The sequence below is a fragment of the Engystomops pustulosus genome, chromosome 5 (genome assembly GCF_040894005.1).
Source record: "Engystomops pustulosus chromosome 5, aEngPut4.maternal, whole genome shotgun sequence".
Lineage (NCBI taxonomy): Eukaryota > Metazoa > Chordata > Amphibia > Anura > Leptodactylidae > Engystomops > Engystomops pustulosus.
The window spans coordinates 166,517,200-166,527,880 of record NC_092415.1 but is presented as its reverse complement, the minus strand read 5'-3'; the positions used below and the strand labels follow the sequence as shown (position 1 = coordinate 166,527,880).

The following is a 10,681-nucleotide window of genomic DNA, read 5'->3' as shown; positions in this document are numbered from 1 at the left end:
ATTATGGTAATTATCTCTAAGTAGAAGCTGCGGAGGGAAAAACAAACGTGGCTTCTACAAGGCAATATTATATTCATGGGCTTTTAACTGCAATCTATGTTTTTTACTGCGTGAAACAGTTTTTTTTTTGTTTAGAGTGTTTATGGCATAAATCCATTAGCCCCCTCAGTGAAAGGAGCGGTAGTATGAATGCACAACCAGCACGCCAGTTATTCTTATAAGACGGATGGAGTTAACTGAATACAGTGTACCGCCAGTCCCGTAATACTGTACTATAGTAATGATATAAATTATGTAGGACAGATTTATTGGTTATGTCCAACTATCTCCACTTTTTGTATGGAAATTATTGACTAAGTATCCACCGTACTGAAGAGGCCTTTGGTCGTCTCCGAGTCTGAGAGGCAGGCAAGGGTTAAGATGTGTCTTTCACCTGTCTTCAGCTGTGTACTGACCTGTTATATTCCTAGACCTGACTGTGAGTTGGAATAAATTTCAGACCTTTTGCCTATTTCTGACTACTATTTGGACTTCTGATTTGGTCTTTGTTGTAATTCTTCTGGTCACTTTTGGCAAGGACTTGGATTGTCTCTTGTCTAGTGAATTTCACCTTGGTGTTATGACCCCGGCTTACTGACTCTTTTATTACTCCTTTCCCTTTTTCTATGTAGTGTAGCAAATATTGCCCATTTGCGGGCTGTTATTTAGGGCAGATGTTCAGAAGGCTGGGACAATTTGGGGTTTTAGTGGTAGACCTTCACTACCCCTTTTCCACCCTGTCTTGACATCATTGGTTTAATTATTCAGCCTTTTCAATTAAGAATTTTGTTATATTATTACATGGATTTTCAGAGAAAGACACTATTTTGACTACTAATGGCCATAATAACCTAATATACAGTATAAGCACACAAAATACCTTCCAAATGTTATAATGGATTCTCTGATGCTTATCCCCTATTTGGGCTTCACTTTTCATACATATTGCCTCTGCTTCCATGAGGACTGTGATTCCTGGTTATCTCAGTAGCATTTTTCATATCTGTACTTAGGTATACATTTCTTTTTTTTGGGTTAGAATACACTTTTTTATTTTGAGGTAGCAAACAAATACGGTAAGTATATATTGTATAACATTACAAGCTCTAGTGAGTGAGGTTATTTTGTCACATATTCCTTCCATTGACTATGTATGACTGTATTTTTCACTAAAATTGGTTACATGAAAAACAGTATTTTGAGGTCATTTATCTTTTTTTTCTCTTATATTTGCTTTTTTGGGTGCATTTGCATATTCGTGCCACCATTTACAACTTATCCAGACTCCTAGCAAAGTGAGGTGTGTAAAAATTGTTCAGTGTTGCTCCTGATATATATTTAAAATCCAGATGTGGATGTATAAATTAGTTGTCATTTTTGATTTGGATCAGATCACTGTACAATGGCGCAATTTTGGCACATGTAAACTCCAATACTGCGCATGGGGGAGTATGAAGAGGGCTCACAGGCTGAGCCCTCTTCATACTCACCGGGCATTTGCTTCATAATGAAGCAAACGCCCGTCGCTGTTAACCCTTTGATTGCCGCCGGCAAAGCTGCCGGCGGCATTAAAGAGCCGGCGGCGCATGGGCTCCGATCGTCACTCCCCGTGACGTCACCGGGGAGCGGCGATCCGTTGCCATGACAGCCTGGGATCACACAAAGATCCCAGACTGTCATGATCGAGGCTATCTATTATAATGTGCGATCTGCACATTATAATAGATGGTATACAAAATCCCCATATACTGCCATACTGTAGTATGGCAGTATATGGTAGGATCAATCAGACAACCTAGGGTTAAAGTACCCTAGGGAGTCAGTAAAATAGTAAAAAAAAAAAAAAAAAAAGTAAAAAAAAAAATTATATTAAAAAAACATAAAAATTCAAATCACCTCTTTCCCTAGAACTGATATAAATATAAATAAACAGTAAAAATCATAAACACAATAGGTATCGCTGTGTCCGAAAATGCCCGATCTATCAAAATATAATAACCGTTTTTCACTGCGTTAAACCCCGTAGCGGAAAATAGCGCCCGAAGTCGCAAATGGCATTTTTTTGCCATTTTGAAAAATAGAAAAAATTCTATAAAAAGTGATCAAAATGTCGAACAGTCCTAAAAATAGAAGCATTGAAAACGTCATCAGAAGTCGCAAAAAATGACACCACCCACAGCTCCATACACTAAAGTATGAAAAAGTTATTAGCGCAAGAACACGGCAAAATGAAGAATTGTTTTTCTGTACAGGAGGTTTTAATTTTTGTAAATGTATGAAAACATTATAAAACCTATACAAATTTGGTATCCCGTGATCGTATTGACCCAATGAATGAAATAGACATGTCATTTGGGGTGCACAGTGAAAGCTGTAAAAACCAAGCCCACAAGAAATGGCGCAAATGTGTTTTTTCATCATTTTCACTGCATTTAGAATTTTTTTCCCGCTTCCCAGTACACGGCATGGAATATTTAATACCATCACTACGAAGTGCAATTTGTTACGCAGAAAATAAGCCATCACACAGCTCTGTACATGGAAAAATAAAAAAGTTATAGATTTTTGAAGGTGGGGAGTGAAAAATAAAAACACAAAAGGAAGCTTGGGGCAGTTTTAGAGAATAGTCTGTCCAATCCATATAGTGGATAGTCACTAGTTCCTCTCTTTTGGTGCATACCTATGGAACTAGCACTTAACCCCTTAAGGACGCAGCCATTTTGTAGCTTAAGGCTCAGCCCGATTTTTTGGATTCTGACCTGCGTCGCTTTATATGGTTATAACTTTTGAACACTGTTACTTATCAAAACGATTCTGAGATTGTTTTTTCCCCACATGTTGTACTTCATTTTAGTGGTAAATTTTGGCTGATAAGTTTTGCGTTTACTTACAAAAAAAAAGCAAATATGATAAATTTTTTGAAAAATTTGCCATTTTCGAAATTCAAAATCATTGCGTTTTCAGGCAGATAGATTTACCACCTAAATAAGTTGCTGAATAACATTTCCCATTTGTCTACTTTACATTTTCATAATTTCTGAAATGTTTGGATAATTTATTTTGATGTCACGCGGCTTACAAAAAGAATATCGCTTTTCCGGATTTTCAGAATTGACTATTTTGGGGATAAATACAGTTTTGAATGAAATTTTACATATTTAGCATCAAAACCCCCTATATAACCAACCCATTTTCAAATCTGCACCCTCAAGCTATCAGAAACCGCTTTTACGAAGATTGTTAACCCCTTGAGATCTTCATAGTAATTGAATCAAAATGTAGGTGAAATTTAGAATGGTCATATTGTTCCCTTATACGTTCATTTAGCCCTAAAATTTACACATTTCCAAAATATAAAAAGAGAAAACCCACCATACAATTTGTTCTACAATTTCTCCTGAGTACAAAGACCCCCCACATGTGGCTGTGACTTGTGTTATGGGGGCACAGCGAGGTGCAGAAGGGAAGGAGGGCGCTGCAGCTGCCAGGATTTTAGTTTCCTCATTGGCCCCTTTTGAAGGCTATAAAATTTTCGCTTTTTCGTTATTTGGGCCATGTGATGCCATTTTTTTTGCGCGATGAGATGCTTTTCCCATTGTTACCATTTTGGGGTTAGTATCACCTATTGTTGAAAATTTTGGAACTTTTTTTGAGGGCAGGAGTAGAAAAGCATCAATTCTGTACTGGATTTTTTACTCTTTTTTTTTTTGGTGTTCACCGTATAGACTAATAATCCTGTTATCTTTATTCTATGGGTCGATACGATTACGGGGATACCAGACTTGAATATATTTTCTTACGTTTTACTAAATTTGTCAAACAAAACCCTAATGTGGGGAAAAATCTATCATTTATGTATTGCCGTCTTCCAAGTGGCATAACATTGTTACTTTTTTGGCTACGGAGCTGGTTGATGGCTTATTTTTTGCGGGACATGTTGTACTTTGCACCAGTATCATGTCGGAGTACACATGGTTTTTTGATCACATTTTATAGCATTTTTTGTGGGATTGAATAGCTAAAAATCATAATTTTTGGAAGGTTTATAGCAGTTTTTTTTTTACGGCGTTTATCGTGGGGGTTCAATAATGATTTACTTGTATTCTACGGGTTGTTACGGACGCGGTGATACTATATATGTGGGGTTTTTGTTATGATTTAGACTTTTTTGGGGTTATATGTCTCTCTATATGTTATGGGGCTTATGGGCATTTTTATTGATTTATTACTTTATTTTTTATTGAATAACATTTTTTTTTTTTACTTTTTCACTTTTTCCACCATGGGAAATGACCAAGCAATCATCTGATTGCTTGTTCATGATAATACTCTGCAATAATCATGTATTGCAGAGTATTATCAGTGTCAGCCTATGCACTTGCATAGGCTGGCACTATGCCAGTAAGATGACGTCACAGACGCCATCTTACTGGCAGTGCCTGCAGGCTGTGCTGGGGACCAGATCGGACCCCAGCACTTCCATAGCAGCGATCGGTGCCCCCCGAAAACGGTTCGGGGGGGCCGATCGCGGGGGAAAGACACCCCAGAGACATGTTAGATGCCGCGGTCGTGCTGACCGCGGCATTTAACGGGTTACACACCCGTGATCGGAGCCGACTCCAACCGCGGGTGTTACACTGGGGTGCCGACTATTAGTTACAGCCGGCACCCCGTGTTTCCCGATGCCGGTTCGGCTCTGATCCAGAGCCGAGCCGGCATAAGCGCCGTGGCGGATATATCCGCCACTGAGCGCTAAGTCACTGCGCTCCGTGGCGGATATATCCGCCACGGAGCGTGAAGGGGTTAATTAACAGCTCCAACAAGAACAACACATGGCATTTTACTTGCAGCAAACGGCGGTGGAGGCTGTAATCACAATGAAGTTTGCATATATTAATTAACAGTGAGGAAAAGGTTCAGTATGTGTTCAGTTTAAAGAGAACCTGTCACCAAATTTTCACAAATGCAGCTAGTGACAGTTTCCCATAGAGCCCTATTTACTAACTGACATCCTTCTTTTAGCTAAGAATTGTTTCCCTTACATCCAAACAAATCAACGTTATATTATATTCCCTGGCATCAGAGGGAGCGTGTCCTTCCATCTTCTCATGTCCCATGCCTCTTCTAAGTATTCAGCACTTCATGTCATGTGAGGTCCTGTTACATCTGCAACGTCTACCCCGTGTATGTATCTGATCACATGAAATCACAGCAACCTCCATGGACTTCTATTCCTCCCCTCCCTCCATGGAATCTGCTGCAATTTCTTGTGATCAGATACATACATGGGGTAGACTTTGAAGATTTAACAGGACCTTGGATGACATCATCTTGTCTGCATGGCTTTAAGTGGCCAATGATGTAACATGTTTCATACAGGAGCACATCATAGTACATAGTATGCAGGGCCTCATTGGACTCACTTAGTATCTTTGGACTCACATCAGGTAAGTTGCACATAAGTTTACAAACTGTTTTTTTTTACCTTGCAGTCATGAAAAGGAGCCATTTAGGGATAATCATAGTTTTTATGTTGGGTGGGTTAATTTCAATGGCGGGTTCTCTTTAAGATATAGTAAATGTAGGGGCATATAATGGAAACGATCAGCAATAGTGATTTTATAAAAGAACAAAAGGTTAACAACAAAATTAATTTTTCAACTGTTTCATAAAGATGAGCTTAAAGCATAACTGTAAAGTTACTTGACAAAAAATAGTTTTAGCACAGCTGGAGAGGGCCTTTGACAATACTTCCCACGATACCTGCATCATGCTGCTGACTTCTTCTTACTCTGAGATATTGGGCCAAAAGATAGATGGCGCTATCTGTAAAATCCTCTCAGATTTTCCTGAAGTGGGCGGGACTTCCTGGTTGTGACATCAGCTAAAGGGCAGTGAGGCCAGAGCACTGAGGGCATTCACGTAAACGTGCACAAACCCAGCCAATCAGGACACAGAATCAGTGTTACAGCTTGTACATAGATCTAGTACAGAGCAAGGCAGGGAAGACACAGCACTGTATCTCTGCATCATGGCCAGAAATGATCATATAGTAATCTACTACACCACATAGAAAAAGATAAAGCATGTCCAACTACACTATAATACACCTACATAGGAATAAAAAGATGAACACATGACAGAAGCACAGGTGCAGCAGAACAGTGCGAGAATGTGGTAGGGCAATTGCTGTAGAGACAGAGCAGTGGCAATGCGATAGCAGTAGCCGATTATTGGAAAGTGCAGTAAGAGGAACAACTTGTATATACTGTCAGTAGTCTGCACCATTTGCCATAACAACTCAACACTTGTGTGAGATACTGTATCTGTAATGTGTGATGCTGGGGCAGCAGCTTTTACTTTCAGCTCACTGGCGGGCAGTTAACCTTTTATAAAACTATGGCAGCTCTCGGATGGGGGAGCTTATGCGATGCCCCCATGCGTGTGATGTAAGATTTCCTATTACACCCTGCTGGAGGCAGGTTCATACCAATTGCCTTTCACTAGAATGCACATCAAATAAAAAAGCAAACAAAATCACAAACACATTAGGTATTTCTGTATTCCCAAAAATCTATAATTAAAGTATAACTGTGGGGGGGCTTCCCTCTTCAGGACCCTCAACACCCCATTAGCGTGAGTCTAGCATAATAGGGATCATTTCAAGGTTTTTACACCTGAAAACTTGCATACGGGCCCTGATAAACCTCCCCCAATTATCTCTATGTGACAATACACAAATATTGTGCACTGCTGGGAATTGACAAAAGAAAACAAAAGAACTTTCTTCTAAAACAGACAACTGATTGTAGCTACTATATACTACTATATACTAGCTTCTGTATACAAAGCATCTCTTTTGTTCTACTGTTGTGCATGTAAACATTCAGTTAACTCATTTATGTGTACTACATGAAGGACCATCCACTGAGAACCACACCATTCTCTAAAATTGCACCCCCATGCTTCAGTAATGTGTCGTATTATCCCTGCCTTTCGTTTGTGAAGAACATTCAGAATTTGTACAGTCATCATATGCAACACCCTCGCCGATGCAAGGCAGAGGAGTGGTTGCGAATACGTCCCACCATGTAGCTTGCAGCCTGTGTAGGGTCTGATTAGCCTCACAGCATGTCACTACATAACACTAGATAACACAGATGAGATCTGCAGTGGTAGACCCTGCCTGGTAAGGCAGGAGTTAAGTATTTTGTGTGATGTCAGATGTGTCAGCCAATCACATGTGTTACACTCTGTTTCTGTGAGCTGAGATGTAATTGGAGGAGCAGCCACCACCTGACCAGGGGAAGTAACAAGATCCCTGTTTGTTAAGGAAACTTCCAGAAGAAGTCAGTTCTCTCTCAGAAGAGAGTGCAGTGTGAGGAGAGAGTTCACTCAGATTAGAGACTCTGAGGAGTCAGTGCAGCTAGCACATCAGACCAGAGCAAGTGAGCCCAGCTCCCTGCTGATGACTGTAGTGAGACAGTTAGTTAGGAAAGGGATATCATCCTAACTTCAAGGGTGATATCTGAAGCAACCCAGGACAAGCTGAAGCATCCTTCTAGGACACAGCTATCTCCCAGCCTGCCCTTTGCATCCAGGCTGATGATCTACATCCTGTGGCTCCCTCCAACTGCATCTCAGCACTCCACCATTCTGTTAAGGCACGTTGCTGCGGTCCCTGCTACTACGGCTGTCACCATCACGGGCACCCTGTCCACCACACAGAGACCCATACTCTAGACACCAAAGGGTTGCCCCAGGGAGATCCGCTATAGCAGCCTCTCCCTCATCATTTCTTGCCAACACCACCCTGCTGGTGACCTGCCAGGCTGTAGGACAGCCCTCCGGTTCCCCATACCAAGCACCGTGACACAAGCGTGCCTAGGCCGCAACCGCCAGCCACTCAGGTACTGCGGGCCCCGGCTGACTCCAGGCCCCGAGAAAAGGCTAGGCCCCCGTGGGGGATGTTGCACATATCTTTTGGACAGAATGGGGATACTCCTATAAGCAGTGTCCTTGTGCTCATTGGGTGATTTTGTTCATTTTTTACAGTGGATACAGCACGGCTAGAGGACTTTTAGTGAAGCTTCTGCACTTCTGGGGGATAAGGGGGCCAAGCGCTTCCCTCTGCTCATTACTGAATACCTGCCTCCTTCCTTAACACCATTCCCATGTCACATATCAAGCTTAATAATGTCCCTGGCACATTGCAATAGCAGCTAGGGGGTGTGGCCTATGTAGCAGTTTGAGGGGAAGTTGCTGCTAGCAGAGGGGGAGGGGCGGGAAGGGGGACAATTCTGGGAGGGGTAGGACAGGGATGGAAGTTATGGGCATTTTCCTCTCTCCTTAATTTTCATCCACACATTAATGGTCTCTCTTCTTTGCATGGAGATGCTGCGGTGGGAGCAGTGAGGGGGTGAAGGGTGCGCTGTATACAGAACTTGTAGCATAAATTACCATAGGAAAACCTAAACCACAGGTCAGTTTCCACTGTAGGTGTTTGTGTAAAACTTGATGGAGATTTGGATAATTTTCACATATTTGGCCTGGACACCACAGCAGATAATTGAAAATGTGGCAAAAAATGTCTACAGAGGGACAGTCATGGATTTCGGGATGTGCCCTGCCGCCCTGGTTTGTGGGAAGAGATGAATTCACTAGTTATATAGGGAGCTGTATCCCTGCACCAACACTGAGCCAAAGCCGCAGCAGGGCTGCATCAGGAAGGGGTTAATCAAAAAGAACCAAAAACATTGGTTAGAGATGCCACAGAGGTAGGTGGCCATGCCTTAACCGTATATGTGTTGTAAGCCCAGGGCCTCTTCCATCCTTGTCTAGGGGAGTGCTAACCTTCTCTCCTTTCATACAACACATGATATACAGGGGCCTGTGCTGTATATATACCCCCGGCCACCATCATAGCCTCACATTAGGGAGACTTCTCATCACTGATGGATTCTCTATGTATCATCATTCCCATCATCCTCCACCTCATCCCACACCCAAAATATCTCTGCTATCCACAAATACCTCTACAAACTCCTCCAGAAATGTGCTAATTATATATGCATATTCTACAGCCAATAGCAGCTAGGGGGTGTGGCCTATGTAGCAGTCTGAGCCAGGAAGTTGTTCTCTCAGTTGCCACCAATTTATTAGGGGGAAGGGGGGTAATGGTGCTTGTAAAAAGGGAGGGGCGAGAAGGGGGGTAATGGTGTTAGTAGAGGGGGAGGGGCAGAAAGGGGGGCAATGGTGCTAGTAAAAAGGGAAAGGCGAGAAGGGGGGTAATGGTGCTAGTAAAAAGGGAAAGGCGAGAAGTGGGGTAATGGTGTTAGTAAAGGGGGTGGGGCAAGTAAGGGGGTAATGATGTTAATAAAGGGGGAGGGGCAGGTAGGGGGGTAATGGTGCTAGTAGAGGGGGAGGTGCGGGAAGGGGGATAATGCTGGTAGCAGAGGGGGAGGGGAGGGAAGAGGGATAATTGTTTTTCAGTCGGTACCACTACAGCCTTGCACCACTGGGGTCCTGGGTTCAAGTCCCATCCAGGTCAACACCTGCAAAGAGTTTGTATGTTCTCTCCGTGTCTATGTAGGTTTCCTCTGGGTCCTCCGGTTTTCTCCCACACTCCAAAACATACTGGTAGGTTGATTAGATTGTGAACCCCATTGGGGAAAGGAAGTGATTTGGCAAGCTCTGTGCAGCGCTGCGTAATCTGTGTGTGCTATATAAATAAAGGAATGAATGAATTAAAATTAGCAGAGGGGGAGGGGGATAATGCCGCTAGCAGAGGGGGAAGGGTTGGGAAGGGGGATATGCTGCTAGGATAATATCTATCGAAGGCTGTATTCACACTGTACCGTAGCATGGCGAGCACACGTCGGCACCTAGGAGAGCAGGAGGGGGTGAGCGCTATTTACCCCCCTCCCCCATTCCATATTGATAATTGGTGCACAGCGTATGTAACCTGATCCTGTCATACACACATTTCTTCCTATGATGTGACTATGTACATACAATGTAACCTGATCCTGTCATACACACACATCTCTTCCTATGATGTGACTATGTACATACAATGTAACCTGATCCTGTCATACACACACATCTCTTCCTATGATGTGACTATGTACATACAATGTAACCTGATCCTGTCATACCCACACATCTCTTCCTATGATGTGACTATGTACATACAATGTAACATGATCCTGTCATACACACACATCTCTTCCTATGATGTGACTATGTACATACAATGTAACCTAATCCTGTCATACACACACATCTCTTCCTATGATGTGACTATGTACATACAATGTAACCTGATCCTGTCATACACACACATCTCTTCCTATGATGTGACTGTGTACATACAATGTAACCTGATCCTGTCATACACACACATCTCTTCCTATGATGTGACTGTGTACATACAATGTAACCTGATCCTGTCATACACACACATCTCTTCCTATGATGTGACTGTGTACATACAATGTAACCTAATCCTGTCATACACACACATCTCTTCCTATGATGTGACTGTGTACATACAATGTAACCTGATCCTGTCATACACACATCTCTTCCTATGATGTGACTGTGTACATACAATGTAACCTGATCCTGTCATACACACACA

General features: G+C 42.3%; 1 non-coding gene across 1 annotated transcript; it reads right to left on the bottom strand.

Moving 5' to 3' along the window:
• Positions 1 to 8,787: 8,787 nt before the first annotated feature.
• On the bottom strand, positions 8,788 to 8,914 carry LOC140134498 (U6atac minor spliceosomal RNA). Its single transcript, XR_011856324.1, has one exon. It is a non-coding gene; the product is annotated as a U6atac minor spliceosomal RNA (small nuclear RNA).
• Between the last annotated feature and the right edge of the window lie 1,767 nt (positions 8,915 to 10,681).